Source organism: Myodes glareolus, chromosome 2 (genome assembly GCF_982192425.1).
Source record: "Myodes glareolus chromosome 2, mMyoGla1.1, whole genome shotgun sequence".
In the NCBI taxonomy this organism is placed as follows: domain Eukaryota; kingdom Metazoa; phylum Chordata; class Mammalia; order Rodentia; family Cricetidae; genus Myodes; species Myodes glareolus.
The window spans coordinates 36,264,883-36,284,568 of record NC_142027.1 but is presented as its reverse complement, the minus strand read 5'-3'; positions in this window follow the sequence as shown (position 1 = coordinate 36,284,568).

Here is a 19,686-nt window from a genome sequence, read left to right as displayed (position 1 = left end):
GTCAAGGATGTTCTTATCTTTAGGTTCGCGACATACCCAGGGGCTGTATCTTTTCCCACGTCACTCAATACATGCTGGCAAAACCTTGATGAGATGCTGTAGCATACATGTGGTTATTTTCAGTACTGCTTTGGCTCACTGGAGACTGAGCCAAGCTGTCAAGCAGCATAAGAAAGTTACTTAAACTAAAGAGTATCTCAGTAAATTAAATTTCAATGGGAAAGGGCTGTTAATCTCCCTCTCCCTCTGGTCAGGCATTCACTTAATTTCAGCTTTATTTACTTAAATTCTCAATCCCCTCGTCTTTATTAGATACCAGAAACAAAGAAGCTGATTATTCTGCCAGAATTCTACTGCACCACACAGTGTCAATCGCTAGCGTTTTGTATTTTTTGTTTTTTTTCCTGGACAAGCTTGGTTCATTATGTGCTCACAGCCTTAATATCTTTAACCAGTCTCTACAGATGGATCCTTTCCCAGGCTTCCTTCCTATATCTGTACAGCATAAAAACACTACTCTGCCAGTTGAAAGCTCCGGAATTCTAAAAGAAAAAGTCTTTGAGCTTTAGGAGCTGGAATCTTTCATTTCGGTCTTGGGAATGTATTATTCAAGAATGGGGGAGGCATGTGTTCTTAGCTGTTCATTTGACAGTTCAAGGAATTAACCTCCCCACCCCAAAGTAAAGAAATTGTATTCAAACTCACACCATTAATCAGTAAATGATTTCAACTCAAAAGTTAGGGCTTCTCACATCATGATAAAAATATTCTGCAGAAATTCCCAGAATCTTTTTGTTCTCTTGCTCTCTTCCGCATAAAAAGATGGAGGAGTGCCCTATTTTTCTTTCCTAGGTCTTATGTAAAATTCTCTGCTGCAAAGGGAAATGGTGAGGGATGATACATACCTGATGGTATGGTTCACAGCCTTTCAGACGGCAACTGAGACATTCAACTTGCATTTTACAGTTTCATTTCACAGAAGAAAATAAATGTAAAGAAATAAGATTTGGAAGAAGAAAAACAGAGGAGAAATGAACAACACTGTTCAGTATTATTAAAATTCATTCATCTTTAAAGCCACAATTGAAAATTTAATTTTCATAATTTTTATTCATTTTAAAATGAGAAAAGTTAAGTCTGTTGAAATGATATAGAGTATACTGTATCATATGTTTTTGTTATATAAAATATAATATTTCCAAAAGACTAATATTCCATTGAGATTATAAAACACAGTGGTAATTATGCTTATCATATCAATTTTGTTTTCTGATGGAAAAATGCATCAACTCTGATTTTCTATGAATTGTTTCTTTCATTTACTTTTATAATATTTCTTTTTTCATTTTATTGAAATTTGACTTTTTTCATACAATACATTCTGATTATTGTTTCCTCTCCTCTAGTTCCTTCAAGATCCTCCCCACTTCTCCTCCCATCCAAATCTACAGTCTCTTTGTTTCTCATTAGAAAACAAGTAGGCAACTAAATAATAAAAATAAAATAATACAAAAACAAATCAGAATAGAAGAAAACAGAAGATCAAAGCCAAAAGCAACATCTTTTTCTTTGAGAACTCATTCATGAATACAATGCATTTTTATCCTATTCAATACTCTCACTTCAATTCCTTCCACAATCTTCCCACTCCCCTGTTAAATAATGTCCTTCTACATTTATTTTGTCACATTAGCTACTATTATCCTTTGTGTCAAGGCAATTAGGCCAACTAAAACCAATCTTGAATTTGAATATTTAAAAATAAAATTTTAATTATATTACATAATAATTTATGAACCTTTGTACATAAGGCAACATTTGAATGTTCCTGTTCTGACATACTTAGTACCAAAGTGTTTCATAATTCAGATTTAATTTATTGGAATACTTTATGTCTATCTTAAAAGATATCTTAATGATGGAATCCAAGTTCAAACAAGAAATCTATCTCTTTCCAATGCACCTTGAACCTCAATGTCAAGGTAATGCTGTATAATAGCTCAGGTTTACAAGCAGCTTAATTGCAAGCCTTCACAAGAAACCAGGTACAGAATTCTCTGCTAGCAATGCCATGTCAATGTGTCCAGAAGTTTCAGGTTTAAGATTTTGGAATTAGAGATGTGAATCCTATACCATTAGATATGGATGAATTGCAAGTTGTCTTTTATTGGAAGAATTAGATTTGAATGTGTACATTTGATTTTGTAACCTGGAGTAGCTGGAAAAGCCAGAAATACTTTCAAAGCAGGGGGGCATTGAGGGACTAGGAGGGCACAGGTGCTATTATGGGGGAAATAGGGAGTACTTCACTGGCGAGGAGAGAGTCGGGGTTGATACAGACGATAGAGGGAAGAAGGAGAGATAAGCAATGTTAAGAATGCCTTGAAAGCCAGGGTCAAACCTATCATTTTAGAAATATAAGTAAAGTTATGCTAAACACACATGTTGACACACACATATTTATATACAGTTTTAATAGCAGTTACTCAATGCATGGTGGTTCAAATAAGAATGACTCCCATTGATCCATGAATTACAATGCGCAGTCACGAAGGAGTGGGACTATTTGAGAAAGATAAGGAGCTCTGGTCTTGTTGGAGGAAGTCTGTCACTAGGGCTGGGCTTTGACGTTTAAAATCCCACACGAGGCTCACCACCTCCCACCCGAAGATCAAGATGCAGCTCTCAAATATTTCTCCAGTAGTTGGTCTGCCTGCTTGCAACATCCTCCCTGCCATCATGATAAAATGGGCTAAACTCTGAAACTGTAGGCAAGTCTCCACAAAATATTTATTTCTTTCAGAATTACCTTGGTCATGGTCTCTCTTCACGGCAATAAAGCAGGGATGAAGACACCCAACATGGGGGAAAGGCACTCCCTAGGATTCATGAAATAATGAGCAGAAATCCCAGTATCTGGCAGGGATATACCTCTCTTCTAGTTGTTGGTCAGTGGGTCCAAGAGATCCGCAAACTATTGCCATTGTGTCTTGTTGTTGTTGTTGTTTGAGTTTTGTTTGTGTTCTTATCTGCTTTTTGCTTGTTTGATTAATAGGAGAGACCCAATCCTACATGCACAGACCCAAATACATGCAAACAAGGGCAGCACAGTATAGACACAGTAGGATATATATGATGGACAAAAATAAACACAGAAGAAAGAAGAAAGCATTATCAGTTGCACTAGCAATGCACTTATTTACTGGAAAGACACCTCCATTCAAGGCCAGGGGTGTGATCTTGATAGATGACGGAAGTGCTGTTTGTGCTGTTCAGTACCGCGGTGATGGTGACTGAGCAATGAGTTATGATATACATCTAATAAGCCCTTGAAATATGGCTGGCTAAATTCATAACAAAGTTCTAGTATGTATATACTTTCAATTCATTGATACTTTAATTTAAATATATATTCATAGCTAGATCCAGTATCTTGAACACTATACTTCAGACGAAATAGCTTTACAGTCACGTTATTCTACAAGTATTAAAGGGCTTTTATCAAAGTTTTGTTCCTGTCTTCAAGAAGTAAGAGTTGCAACAAAACATGATAAATAATATGAATGTGAAGTTAGAAATACTGTTTTATGATTTTATGACTCTTGTGCTGTTTTTCTCTTTCTGAGTTTTTCTTTGCCTAAAATAAAATCTGTTCACTTGTACTTTTCTTTCCCTTCCCTTCCTGTTCAGGATGCTGCTGGTAGTAAAGGAAGTAAGAACCTCACATTGAGGCCTTACAAGTAGCATCTGTCTGAATAAAAGTACATAATAAGCAGGGCCACATGAATTATGTACTGCACAAGCCAAATTAAACTGGAAAATTGTCCAAGTGTAAGGGTCAGCTGTAATAAAGTGAACATAATCTTCTGCATTCTATCCCTAAAGAAAATTAAACTTTAATGATCCTGAGAGCTCACTGTTCAGGAATGTCACTCCAAGTAATCACGTAAATGACAGTTAAACTCCGGAATTGAGTTAAAAGTTAAACATCCTCTGTAATTATTCCTTAAGCCCAGAATGTGCTAGTTGCTTCAGGCAAACTCTTAGGGATATCAGTGTCTTTGCAGGTTAAATGAAGATGCAGGAGGAACTCTCAAGATCTACAAAACTGGTCACTGCTGAATGCCTGATTGAGTCACGTCATTTGTAGCACAAAGCACTGGAAAATGTTTTAGACACTTCAGAATTGACTTTACTATCTCTCACTATATAATCTCCACGCAATGTCATCACACTGGAAAAATATAACAGAGGTTCATGATAGGGAATCAGAGATAAATTCACAATGCTTTTGCTTGTTTGTCCAGAGTGAAAAGAGAAGAGCAAAAGAAAAAGATAGTGATACAGATAGAGACAGACAGACAAACAGACAGAGTCGGTCACAATGGTACAATTCTATGCTAGGAAACAGTTGAGACAATTATCTCTGATTATCTCTGGAACTGACCTTCCAGGATCAGAGTTTCATAGCATTTTCATTCTGTGTCATCCAATAAAGAATATCTGCTTTCTGTAACTCACCAAATAAGAGAAAGATGGATTGTTCAAGTTGAAGTGAAGGTAGAAAGCAGTGAGTTAAAAAAAAAGGGGGGGAGGGACGATAAAGTTCAGTAGTTAGTGATGCTTTCACCAAATCATTAACTGACATGGATATAGTTTTCATAATACCTTGGTTAAATTATTTAAAGGGGGATCAATGTGAGGTGATATGTTGCTAAGTGACTTTATTAGGAGAATTAATTGACAAGAAAAAAAGTAATTTGTGGACCAAAACCCCCCAAAAAAGTAGCTAGGTCAAGAATACATTTTTAAAAGAGAATGAAAATACAAGTGAATTAAATAATTTTATAAATGTTGAATACTGTATTGATTTACAATGGCAAAATGACTTGAGTAAAAGTTTCCTTGTGTCATACATGAAAAATAGTCATGCCTAGAAGCAATGAAAAACATTTGAAAATCTAAATAGACAATTACCCAAAGAGATTTACATTTCCATCAAATAAATGATATGTTTCAAGTATTGAAAGAATAAAGGAAAATATTGTTAAAATATAAAATGTGGTGAGCACATACACACTATAGTACTGTATGCAGATTATTGATAAGTTATGGTAAAACAAAGGCTCTTTGCTCTGTTAAAAAACCCCACAGATGAACTATTGGCCACAGCAGATAGGAAAAAGGTTCTTATGGAGACTTTCATTAGCAAAGGCTCCTAAAGATAGATCATTGGTTCTTTAACCAGAAGCTTTAGGAAAAACCAATAAAATACAAAACAAATGAACAACACCTACTAGTAAATGGCATTGGTGTGACTGAAATAATTAAGCTATCAGAAAAGTTATGAAATTACTATTTGATTTAAATAAATATTGCATGATCCTCAACTAAATGAATACATTATTTTACTAAAATTTCAATATTTACATGTGATATAAATGACTTTTTAAAACTGTTAATTACAGATATCTTAGAGTTTTCAATGCTGTGAAGAGACATTATGGCCATGGCAACACTTACAAAACAATATTGATTAGGGTATCTCCCTTACAGTTTCAGAGGTTCAGTCTGTTACCATCATGATGGAGACCATGAGGGCATACAGACAGATGTGGTGCTGGAGCTGAGAGTCCAACATCTTGATTAAGAGGCAACAGAAAGTTGGCTGACTTACTGTGCCGTATCCTGAGTGTAGGAAACCTTAAAGCCTTCCCTCACAGTAGCATATTTCCTCCAAAAAGGTCATATCCACTCCAGCTAAGCCACCCCTCCTAATAGTGCCACTCTGTAAGCTTAAGGTGTCCAATTACGTTCAGATTACCACAGGTGTCATAGAAAAATAACTTCAGAATTCTAATCAGTCCAATTATTCTGAGTGTTAATATTTACTTATCTTCTCAACTGAATTTATTAAAACTATAATGTTTAACTAAAATATATGTTATAAAGGATTTTAACATTATAATCATCTATGTTTGTCATATTTATAATTAGACTAATCAGGTTCTTTAGATACATAAAGATTATATTCAGTATAGACAGATAATCTTCAACCTCTTCAAAGAGCTATAGAAAATGGCATTTACTCGAACTTAGCGTTCCATGGTACTGAGACACAATCATTCCTGGCAACACTGATCTATTTCTGAGAGAATGTTGAGCACCAAAGACACTCCACCTGGAGTTTTTCTTCTTGGCAGAACTGTCCTTTGGGCAAAGAAATGCCCATACCTCAAACACTGACAGAGATACATAATATCTGTAAATGGATAAAACAGAACTGTTATATCCTGCCAAAATAGGGTAGAATAGTTTTTGAAAAGTTTCTTGCCTTTGAAAACGTTATGTCTGTTACGTTAGGCAATAGCCAAAGTTGGTTGCTTCAACATTGCCAATGAGACTTTGGGTGATTGCCCAGGTAGCCAGGTGTCTCTGTCATTTGTTGCACATTTTGGAAGTTTCTCAATTGGACTTCCTGTTTACTCAAGTAATATTGTTTCCCTTCTCAGATCTTCAATGGAGTTGAAGATTAGATAATTGTTACCTTCCTAATGATTTAGCCAAGCTTGATTTCAATGTAATATTTAGACTCAGTAAAATAAAATGTTTAGTAAAACTTTTGTTATGCCTTCCTTGCTTAATATTGTTTATTGTTTGTAATTTTATATTTGGTATCTGTTCCTATTGTATATAGTTGTACTGGGTTTGGATCAATCTTGTTTAGACAAAAGGAGGAGGTGGTGGGGAAACTCTGTCAACCAATCACATCTAGTTAAAGCATGGCTACCTGGAGCCCAGGAAGAAAAACAGGAAAGACCCAGGTGCTCGCTTTCTCTGCACGACTCCCACCGGACAGATAGGAAATCAGCCTTCCCACTCTTGTAGAGTGAGTTTCCCCTTATAACCATTAAAAAATATAATTGCTATCCGTGAGCTGGCCTGGTTATTTATCGTGCCGACCTAATTCGCGACAGCAGCAGATTCCTTACTAAAATATAACATGAGTGGCTTTGATGCAGTTGTCAGTAGAGTCCATGTTCCTTTTGAAATCACGTGAGCATAGTCTTCCCAGTCTACATTTCTATCAGCAATATAGACATCCTCACTTACATGAGATTAGTCCACTAAGTACTGCCTGAAGCATTGACAAGCAAATTCCATGGCATTATCATTAAGTTATTTTAATATCTTGGTCCACTGATAGATCATTTTAAGGAAAGATTATCATAACTTTTATCTCCTTGAATTATTATGACCACTAAATGAGTTATATCTAGACCCCTCAGTTCAGTACTGGGCACACATTATCTGCTAAGAAACCTTTATTTTCTTACTTTTATTTCATTACTTTCTTTTGATTTTACCAAGATAGTAATCTAGATAAAACATCTGACTAGGAAAACAAACCTAATGTTCACTTTATGATACACAGTTGCCCAGCTGTTCACACAGTGTTCTTATTTATGAAACATCTAAATTAATAAGAAATACTTTTAAATAGAAGCATACTTTTTACACTTAAACCTCTCATACTCCATTAACACTAAGTTTATTGAAGATATGTGGATCATGTGAGACAATGATATGATTATTTTCTTTTTCTGTTTGACATTTTTATTATGCATATTAAAAATAAGGGTCAATGCAGATTAGTTAGTAGCCTATTGTAAATACTACCCATAGTAATACTTCCTGGTAATACTCCTTTCCCAATATTTCTACATTGGTATGAATAAATAATCCTAAATATCATGAACAGAGTCATAACTGGAGTATTATATCTAAAATTGAAATTAAGCATAAATGATGCTTTATATAAACATTTGTGATATTCTAAAGCAATAATAAGGAAATATTTCACCTATTCCATATTCTTTTATTGCTTTCTTGATATGAAACATAGGCAATTATAATTCAGCAAAAAGTAAAATTTCTCTCACGAAATCATTACTTCACACTGTGGAGACAAAACTCTAAGTATAAAGTTCTTCATCTTATTGAAATGTACCATGTTAAAAATAAGATTGTTTTTAAAAGTCTTCTCCAATGACAGAATCATTTGTGAATTTCTTTTAGTACTGAAGAAGCAGCATTGTTTGTACATGAATGAAGAAAGTTTTCCATGGAGGTCAAGTCAATGCCTCATCCTGAATCCGTGCAATTCTCATTGAGTTTATTGCCCATCGTGATTTCCTCTCATTAGGGGTAGCAGATCTAACAATGCTCATCTGTGGAAAACAGTCTTATGTTTTACAACTTTGCTCAAGTCATTAAGCATGGTGAGCTGTTAGCATCTCTGTTTTAGAGGATTGAAGAAGACAAGGCTTCTGGCACTCCTCTCAATGTGGGTTTTCTTCAGCATTATCCTGTTATATAATGCTATGAGTCAATGTAAGAAAATAGGGGGGTATGATCTTGGGAAAGTGTGGATGATATGAAAGTATGGCATATCAATTGGTGACAGAATCCCTCAATGAAAAATAACCATGACTAAACATGTAGTTGGGAGGGAGAACTTTTAAGTGACATGACAACACCCAGAGATACTACTAGTTCAGATGACTGGATTCAGAGAAATAAATAATTTCTCATACTCATTTTTAATTTCTCAGTAATGTATTTCTCTATGATACTGTAGGTGATGGACAAACATAAAATTGTTACATGATACTGCTTTTGGTGATTCTGTACTCTCATTCTTACTTTTATCAGGACAGGTGAATCTCTTTCTAAGAATTATGCCCAGGAAAACTAGAACAAAGAATGCTCTTGCTCAGGTCACTCCCCAGTCTCTACTCCCACTCTTCTTTACCATCCAGGACCTTATCTCATGGAATGGAGACATCCACAGTAGGTCTGCCCAACACCACAAACCTAAGCAGTGCAAGCCTTCATAGGCATGTCCAGTGACTACCCTAGGGACAATCCCTTACAGCTATGCCCAGAAGCTGTTTGTAGGTGACTCTAGATCTTGTATGGTTGATCATTTTAGACATCACAATCCCACATAGAGAGCATATCACCAGCCTGCATTTCACAGTATATGCAGCACACCAATCAGTAGATCTATTTCATTTAAAAATAAGTATTTATTCATAGTTTTGGAGTTTAAAAAAGAAGTCAGTAATAAACATTTTTCATTTTTCTGTGATTTTTACATCATTGGACTAAGTGCAAAATATTCAAATGTTTAGAAACATGACCTCACATAAACACACGTATATTTTAAAAAGTAAATTCATATAAATATTGGATAAATTTGATACTATGAACATGTCTTATCGATATTTAAACAAAAAAGATATTTGTGTTATGCCTAGAGCAAACAAATTTGCTACAAACACATCATTAGGGAATGTATTCACTTCCTTTGTATGAATGCCCTTAGAAGTGCTGATCAAAGTAGACAATTTGAAGAATATATTTGATTCCTCAGTTTTATTTTCCAAATGCATTAGTTTCATTTCCAAATCCAAAGAAAAGAAGTTAAACATCTGCTTTCATATTTGAAAATAGATAATATCCGTTTTACAGATAAATGCCTTAAAGCTGTGTGAGAACAGAATTATTAGTTTCTCACAGTAAATGAGCTGGGTTTGGAAATCATGTCTTTCTGTATGAGTTCTGACTCAGAAGTCACCTATTCTCAGTTCTTCTTACACAAGGAAGATAGAATTTAAAAGTTTACATAGTGGAATATCATTAACCATATCTATCACTTACAGATAAACTGATTTCTAGATTAACAATTAATTTAAAACTGGATTTAACCAGTCTTGAAACATATTCTTTACAACCAAAGATTTGCCCCAAATTCCCTTTCACTGTTTTATTGGTGGCACAATGATGACTCAGAAATAGAAAAGGTGTGTTATCTACACACCCTAATACATTATAGCTATGACTAACCCCTCCCCACAACTCACTAGGGTATGACTATTTAAAGTTACCTTATCAGAATTAAATCAGTCATCTGTATTGACCATTGTTTTTATTCAAAGAGTTAAGCATGTTTGAATTTTGAAATGTACTCCATCTTGGGGGTGGAAAAAAGAGACTTTGAATCAGAATGCTGTTAAGAGCTCTTGCTCTTGTAGAGTACCTGGGTTTCAAGTCTCAGCATGCACATCGTGTCTCACAGCTATCTGTAACTCCAGTTTCAGGGGATCTGAATCTCTCTTTTGGCCTTTTCAGGCACCAGACATACATGTTGCATACAAACATATGTATGGGCAAAACATACATAAATCCATAAGGGATACTCATGCATACAAAATAATAAAATGAAAATGATATACTTTTAAAATCTCTGTGTGTATGTGTGTCAGTGTGTCTGTGGGGGGGGGGCGCACATGCGTGCGATACTATACATATGTGAAAAGTGAAAGTCAGAGGACAATTTTGAGTGCTGGTTATCTGCTTTGAGACTGTGCTACTTGATATTTTCCTACTCTGTCCATCAGGATAACTGTTCCCAAAGCCTCTGAGGATTCTCTCTCTATCTTCCACAAGGGCAATGAATGGGCTTAAGCTTACTAGATGCCACATATGGCTCTATACATCTTTTGGGAATCTGTTTTCAAGTCATCACACTTGCAAACTACTTTTTCTGCATCCCCAAACTACAAGGCTTCTAGATTTTGGCTTTCTCAGGAATGTGTCTGTAACATGAAGGGGGCCTGTTTGTTTGTGTTTCTGTCCCTGCCTGGTACCCCACAGCCGGCAGGTCCCAGAGAAAATCAACCACACAGATGTCTATAAGTTATAAAGCTGATTGGCCCATTAGGTCAGGCTTCTTACTGGCTAACCTTCACATCTTGATTAACTCACTTTTCTGATCTATTTTAGCCATGTGGCTCAGTACCTTTTTCACTGGCAGCTCACACCCTGCTGGTTCGGTGATCTGGGCAGGAGTGCGAGGAATCAACTTCCTCCTCCCCAGAATTCTCCTGCTCTCCTTGAATCATTTCCACTTCCTGTCTGGTTTTCCCGCCTACACCTCCTGCCTGGCCAATCAGCGTTTATTTAAAACATGATTGACAGAATACAGACAATTCTCCTGCACCACTTCCCCTGCTTTTTAAAAAAAAACAAAAGAAAATATCCATAGTCCATTTTTTGGGAATGTGGGCGTAGTATTCGAGGCTACTTCTAGCTGGTTGGGGGCGCTGATAATCTTATGGGGACCTAAAGAAAATTTAGAGTTATGATCGTGTCTGTATGATTTTCATACATGTATCGTGACACATGTGTGGGGGTACATGTGTGCGAAGGTGCATGTGGAGGCCAAATGTTGATGCCTAGACCCTTTCTCAACTGCTGTCAGTGTCATTCATTGGATAAAAGTCTTCCAGTTGATCCCAGAGCTTCCTTATACAGCTGGCTAGTCTGGCTGACTGGCTTGTTGCAAGTTCCAGGAACGTAGGTAGCCATTGTACCCACTGAACATTTAAGTAGATTCTGGGAATCTAAACTGAAGTCCCAGTCCTTGCATGGCAAACTATTTAACTACTGAGCTATCACCTAAGCCTCAAATAACATGCTGCTAAAATATTCTCCCTTGAAAAATTTCTGTCTGGCAGGTATGTTTTATTCTGCCAACATTTCAGAAGAAGCTTTGAAATTCCCCTTCACATCATTCCTCATCCCACCAGACTAAGTGAGACTAAGTGTCCTGAATTATTCCTCCAGTAGCTCTCAGTCTAATCCTTCCTCTCTAGTCATAGACTATATTGTGTCAGAATCTGGCTAGAGCAAAAATAAAATCATTTCTGTGACATAGCAAAATAAAATACAAAATAAAAAAATAAAAGTGTATTAATGCAATGGCATTTAAAATAATGTTATTGTTTTCCTGAAAAGTTCTATGTATGTCTATGAGAAATAGATCTAATGCTTTTTCATAGTTCCTTCACCAAAGGTTATTCAAGAAATGCTACATTGATAAAAGAGATAAACAGTGAATATTGAGATGAAAAATGTTGTGATCAAAGCTGAGAACTTATTTTATTTTATGACAAACATAGCAATGCCCAGAATTCTTATTGTATAATCTAAGAATATGTGAAATTATGGGAAATCCCAGTAGACTCCTCTTTTCAGGAGCTATAGAAAGAGAAAGCATGTTAGCAAAGGCCAAGTCATTATATTTAGTGATGCTATCCCTAGAAATGGTTTTCATTTCATGTGAATGCCTAATGTCTCTTATTTTGCATAAACATTCAATAATTCTTTGTTTGACACTGAATTGTTTTTCTTGATTATCTCCCTTCCTTAGAGAATACTTACAATAGGGTTGAGAGTGTAACATAGTTGCTAGAGTGCTTACCTAGCCTGCAAGCTTCTGGATTTCCAGTACTGCATGGCGGAACACTGCTGTAATCCTAGGCATCAGGTGATCAAGGTAATCCTTGGATAAATAATATATTCAAGGTCAGACTGGGATGTTTACAGCCCTATCTCAAAATTTAAAGAAGTAAGAAAAAATGTATAAACATATGTTACATTGGCCCACATTAACTGTTATATACAATTAACAGAGCTCTGAGCTAAATTGACATGCATATGATTTAGATACAACTATAAGAATAATATCACCACTTGTCATTGTGAAAGAAAAGCAAATAATATAAAGTTATCTATTTGAAACCATTATAAACAGAAGGCACAAAGATACTAAAACTTTGGAAGTTTTAAAACTTTGAAAAAGGCAAAAGTACTAAAAATTTTAAAAACAAGAATGACTCCATACCCACCCCCCATAAACAACCCACAAGGAATAAATAATATCAGATGAGCGAGTCGAGAGCGGAAAGAAACTGTGTCACACCAGCAAATAATGGAAATCAGCAATACTGCTCGCAGATAACTTTCAGCATCAGTGGTCTCAATTTCCAACAAAACAGCACGAACTAACAATGCATTATAAATCAGGATCCATTCTTCTTCTGCATCCAAGAAACACACTTTAACTTCAAAGATAGACATCTCCTTTGCATAAATAGTTGAAAAAAGAAAAAGCATACAAACCTAAAAAGCAAGCCGATGTACCTATTTTAATATCTAATAATACAGACTTCAAACCAAAACTAATTAGAAGAAATAAGGAAGAAATCTGAAGAAATAATGATCACTCCGTACTCATCAGAGCAAAAGTCCACCAAAAGGACATTGCAGTTCTTAATATCTGTGCACCAAATACAAAGGTGCTTACGTTCATAAAAGAAACACTACTACAGCTTAAACCACACCCTGATTTAAGTATGACTGACCAAGTGTGACTTTAATACTCAACTGTCACCAATAGAAAGGTCTTTCAGACAAAGACAAAGCAAAAATACTGGAACTAATTGATATCATCGAGCAAGAGGATCTAACAGATATTTATAAAACTTTTGTCTAATGTTCTCTATGTATATGTTCTTAAACGTATAAGTACAACCAGCTCAGTCTACATAATGTGATTTGTATGTATAAGCTTTCAGGAATGACAATTTATTTAATCTTGCAATTTTCTACTTGTAGAGTTTCTTTCCTTTGATTGTGGTCCTGGATTTTCTTTCTTTTTTTTTTTTCAAAGTTTATTAAATTATAAAAATTTCCATTTCCGCCCCCCTCCCAATACCCTCCCACTCCCCCCACTCCCTCTCCACTTCCCTCTCCATCCCTAAGAGCATTCAGGGTTTCCTACCCTGTGGGTAGTTCAAGTTCCTCCCCCCTCCCTCCAGGTCCAGGAAAGTGAGTATCCAAACAGACTGGATCCCAAAAAATCCAGTATATGCAGAGGAAACAAGTCCCAGTGTCATTGTCAATGGCTTTTCAGAAAGACTTCGGACCAGCCACATTCAGAGAATCCGGCCACATTCAGAGAATCTGGTTGGATCACGTGCTCATTCAGTCCCAGTCCAACTGCCCTTGGTAAACTCTCATTAGATCCGTCCCCTTGTATCAGTGGGTGATCGCACCCCTCGCGGTCCAGATTTCCTTTTTCATGTTCTTCCTTCTTCTGCTCCTCATTTGGACCTGTTCAGAAATTTAGTTGGCAATGAGATTAATAGACATAAGACAAATGTTCTAGCAATTTAGAGACATTTATTAAATGTGTACTCTGTTGATATACAAGTATATGGCATAGCCATATTTTTGTATATTTGAAACATAGCCAAAATTCCCCTCAATAAAAATTAAACTTGAGGCATTACCCAACCAGTGAAGGGATGCATTCAAATTTGCAAATAGATGAGTGATGAACTTCAGCATAAACTCAGGTCTCTACACTATTAAGGCCTACAGGTTATTTCCAGGGATTAATTCATACAATAATAATAATAATAACAATAATAACAATAATAACAATAATAACAATAATAAAGGGTTAGTGAGTGCTACTCATTTCACGAATAAACCTCAGCACACTGTTGCAGTAGAGTCTAAACACAGAAGCACAAAGGCTACCTCACTACTTTTACAGACAGTTTTCAAAAATAGGAAAATATCTGTATGAAAATAGTAATTTTAGGCAGAGAAGAGTTAGGACATTTCTAGTGCAATGAATTATCATATGGTATATCTTGATTGGAGAAGTATTATATGAGCTTATACATTTCCCAAAACATGTACTGAAGGATTACAATCTATGTATTTGCATGGTTTTTAAAGTATATCTATGTAAGGAATAATCTATGTAATAATTATGCAATGTTTGATTCTTTTAAATAAAAGGAAATATTGGATTTTTTGACCATAATTGGATAGCTAAGTATCACTAGGATAGATGGCAACTGGACAGATTATGCACGTGCGTGCATATGTAATTATCATTCCTTTACTTCTTATTCATCTTGAGAATAACATTATTAAAAGCAATGGCTCACTGCTGTTTGTATAGTATTGCATATTAAAAAGAGAAAAACTATTATTTATTATGAAATCATGTTTGGAACAAGCAATGACATGTATTCTTTTTTTTTCTTTTGAACAAAAACATAGGAAAAACTTATTAGAATAGAATCTTTGGGTTGATTATTTACTTCTGATAGCATTTATTTCTTTGGATTTCTGAAAGGGGTTACATCCCCATGGTAATGTTAATTTCTAGGATACTCAATTTTTACTTAAACATGGTGGTGGCCGTAGTTGCTCCATCAAGCCCTCTAACCTGACCTCTAATACATTAGCAAGATGGAGGAGGTAGAACAGGAGATGAGAAAGGTAATTCTTTCCAATAATGAAGTCCTTCATTATATTGTGTTATAATTGTGCCTCCTCTGGCAGTGGTCTCTGGCTCTTTCCCCAGTAATGCCAACCTCAATTTCTGAGCAAACAAATGTGCTCCGAACATTCTCAACTAGCATCTGCTACTCTCTGGGTCCTTTATATACGATGACGTCCTTGAAGTTTGCCTTTCATAGATTACTTTGCCTGATGATCTAAAAACTACACTGAAAATAGGCTAATACAAATTAGCATTTTTCGTCGAAAAAGGGTGAACTTGAGGTACTTTTACTTCACTTATTGAGTCTTCCCTGCCTTTTCCTTTTCTGCAGCAGTCCATGACACTGATTATACTTTCTATTTACACAGAACATTAGAAGAAAAAAATCATATTCTTGTTGAAGGATATGTACATATTTAAGACTATTTGGGTAATTCAGATACTTTTATTAATTAAATAATTTTTGTCAATTAAATAATTCTTTTATCAATCAGACTTAGGGATAGTTTGTCAGTTGTTAAAGTTTGGACGTACACTATACACATTTATCTACAAGGAATGAGCACTCGGAGAGGAAATAATCACAATGACATTTATAATTCAGTATAATGACAAACGACATTGCCTGTAAAAGACAGTATCATTCCCTCTGATACATAAAGAGATAAAGTGTCTTTCATGTTCTCTATGACATTCTTAGGCTGTGCAAGACTGTAGTGTTCCTTCCTGTACATATAAACTAATTTCCCATAAGCAAGAACTAAATATTATACAAGTAAAACAGTAATGTGACAAATGTCGCTGTGCATTAGTTACCCTTGATTTGTTTGTCTGCCTTCTGAATCTATTCAGCTAGATAGATGGTGACTGTTAAATTAATTACTGAATTTTCGATTGGTCAAGTCACATTATCAATTTCAAAATATATATAAATGTACATAATGGGGTGATGTAAATTTCTTATTTAAGTTTGAGCACCTATTATCTCTGTCACTTTTTATTAACACTGTGTGTATGCATGGCTCTGTGTTTACAATATCTCGCTAGAAAGAGGGGCTTCTTTGATGAAGGCTGAGAGTAGCTTTCAACAACAAGTATAAACACAGAAACTTAGAAGGCAGTTCTCACCGTGTTTGCAGAAGAATTGGTTCTTCAATCACCAGATATAGATGGAAGAGAGGTTCTGACTCCAAGGCTTTCCCTGGTGAACTATTTGCTAGTTGGTAGATTCTGAGAGAGACGGAGAACAAGACAGGGGAGAGGGGGCTAGGAAGAGGGAGAGATATTTGTTACTTTCAGTTAAGTTTCACTGATAACCCCACCAGGTTCTAATAGATACTTTCACTACAGTGGTTAAACTCCATGGCTACACAAATGGGTCACAAAATAAGAGCAAAAATCATGAATCAAGGAAGGTGCTGATAGAGAGGAGATTGTTAACAGAGATAGAAAGGAGTTAAGAGAGCTTAAAAGGGAAATGTAATCAAAACATATTATATACATACGTGATACTGTCAAATAACTAAATCAATGAAACATGTATAAAGGTATACAGGATACTCTAATAAAAGATTCCTTATTCCAGCTTTAAATTATTTGAGAATTTACTTGAGAATGAAGAGATGCACAACTTACTGAATATTGTTCCCTCAATAGTCCAGTAAAACTATTTCAAAAGGCTCTTTTCACTCCCAGTTAGCTTAAATAAACAGAACTCATCAGTTTGCATGGATCTAAGACAGAAGTCTCTGGAGTCTGGTAAGCAGAACTTTCTAAGAGAATCCACCTCTACAGCCTGGATTTTTCTTTCGCCAAGGGGAACATCTTGCAATTAATTTAGACTTAAACTTGCCATATTTTTATTTCTCATTTGAATCTGCCTTGGAGGCTTAATTCAAAAAATGAACCATATTATCCTAACTCTCAGTTAATTATTGAATGTATCCTGAGAGTTTGAAATCACCCCATTATGTGGATTTGCATTTTCTGATTGCTATTTGAACCAATGAAAGGTAAATCGTCAGGTGAAGAAATTATACAGTTCAACCCTATCCTGCACATAAGACTGATTCCCATAAATAGTGTCATCCTAAAGGGTGAGGCATTGCTGGTACATTTTAATAAAATGATTATTTAAAAAAATGAGTAAAAAGAAATTTTGTGTCAATAGGTCACAGCGTAAAAAGGCTATAACTTGGTAGTTATTCTATGGCAAATATTGCTTTCTCTTTTCCTTTCTTTTGTTGCTTGATGTGGGATTCCCCTCTGTATGCTGTGAATATGTTTTATTTATTGGTTAATAAAGAAGCAGCTTTCAGCCAATGACATAAAAGAGTCAGGCGGAAAGTCCAAACAGAGATGTAGAGAGAAAGCAGAATCAGGCAGACGCCATGTAGTCACGGAAGGAGACAAACATCCAAGAACAGTACCTGTAAAACATGAGCCATGTGGTAAAATATAAAATAACAGAAATGGGTTAATTCAAGATGTAAAAGCTAGCTAGGAATATGCTAGAGTCATTAGTCAAGCGGTGTTGCAATTAATACAGTTTCTGTGTGATTATTTCACTTCTGGGCCGCTGGGAAATGAACTAACAGGATCTGTTTACAGTTGTTTCGAGAACAAGCCTATAAAATATTTACTCTTGGTGCTAGACAGATGAACCATGGCTAAGAATGCTTCCTGCTCTTCTTGAGGACCTCAGTTAGGATTGGAGAACCAAAATTGAGTACCTTACAACTTCTTGAAACTCCAACTCCAAGGTATCCCACATCCTCCTTTGGTTACAAAGACACACATGTACACAGATGCACACACACTCACACACACACACACACACACACACACAATCATAAAGTAAACATTAAGTCTTTGAAAGTTTTATCCTGTAATCGTATAATGTATTTGTTATTCATTTTCCTCTATAGTTAGTGTTATATATTTTCACTATATTCTATTTATATTTGACATCATCCAAAACAGACAGGGAATCTTATTTAAGTCAGTTTATTATGATATATATTATATATAAAATGGAAGATATAGGTTCACAAAATTTGATGAGTTTGAATACATGCGTATTCATGTGGATCTATCATAATACATCATCAAAATAAAGGAAATATATACATCCATTACTTCATCAAAATTTTTTATAACCTTCTGTTAATGCTGGATATGTGTCGATGTGTGCATAAGTGTGTATGTGTTTTGACTTCTAGAAATACCATTAAAATGCTCTATTTTCTTTACAATTTTAAGTGCATCATGCATTATTGTAGGATGGACACTCTGCTTTACAGTGGATCTCTAGATCCACAAATAGACCTTGAGCAAAGTACAGTACCAACTGAATGTCATATTTCTCCTTCCCTTGACCTCTGGTAATCACTCTTCTATTTGGTTTCTCTGAAATTGACCCCAGGTAATTGGAATCATGCAGAATTGATAACACTTATTATAATGTCCTCCGGGTTCAGGCATTTTGTTGGACATGGCAATATTTCTTCTTTTCTAACCTGAAACATATTAATATGTGTGAATATAGGCAATATTCTATACTATAAATTGTCAACATGTTTCTAATGTATTCATCTGTTGGTAGAAATGGGTTAATCTAGTTTTGGCCATCTACTGCTGGGAATGGAGACTACCCTTGAGTTTGATTAATAGCCTCAATGAGACTCCACTGTGGAAAACTAATTTTTCATTTATAAGCATGTGTCACTTGGAGATAGCGTCCTGGTTGGATGAAGGCACACATCCACATCTACCTTAGCTCTGGAACCCTGTCTGGCATGAACTTCTCTAGGTCTGTGCATGATGGCACATTTTCGATGAGTTCATATGTACATCAGTCTTGTATCTACAAGACATTGTTTCCTTGGAGTCATTCGTCCACTCTGGTTCTTACAATCTTATGACAGTTTTTAGCTTTTGGATTGCAAAATAAATATGCTGGCAAATATAAAATAACCACACACCCAAGGGATATAATCAATAAGACAATTAACTTTCTCATTAGCAGGTTTCACAAGACAGTGGCATTGAAAAACAACTGTACTAACAAATCTGTATTTCTGAATTGTTAGGTCACACTGTGCTGCCTGTCAGCTCAAGTTCTGACCTGCCCTAAATTCACAGAATCTCACACATGCCTGGAACACTGAAAATAAAAATGGACCCAAGAAAACAAATTAGATTTTCAATTTGAAACAATCAGCACAAAGACTAAGACTCAGGAACAATAACATATTATTCAAGTACTTTATGCAATAAAACTGCATTAGAATCTCTAACGTTAAGAAAATTGCAATGCTAACATGAACTGATATTTGTAACCCTTACTTTACATGCACAGTAGTAGGTTTTAAGGTTTAAAAATATGTGTGGATAAGGGACACAAGTCTGAACATATGACTGTTCAGAGAACTGTTGATGAAGATAGGAGGAACAGGAAGCAAACACTT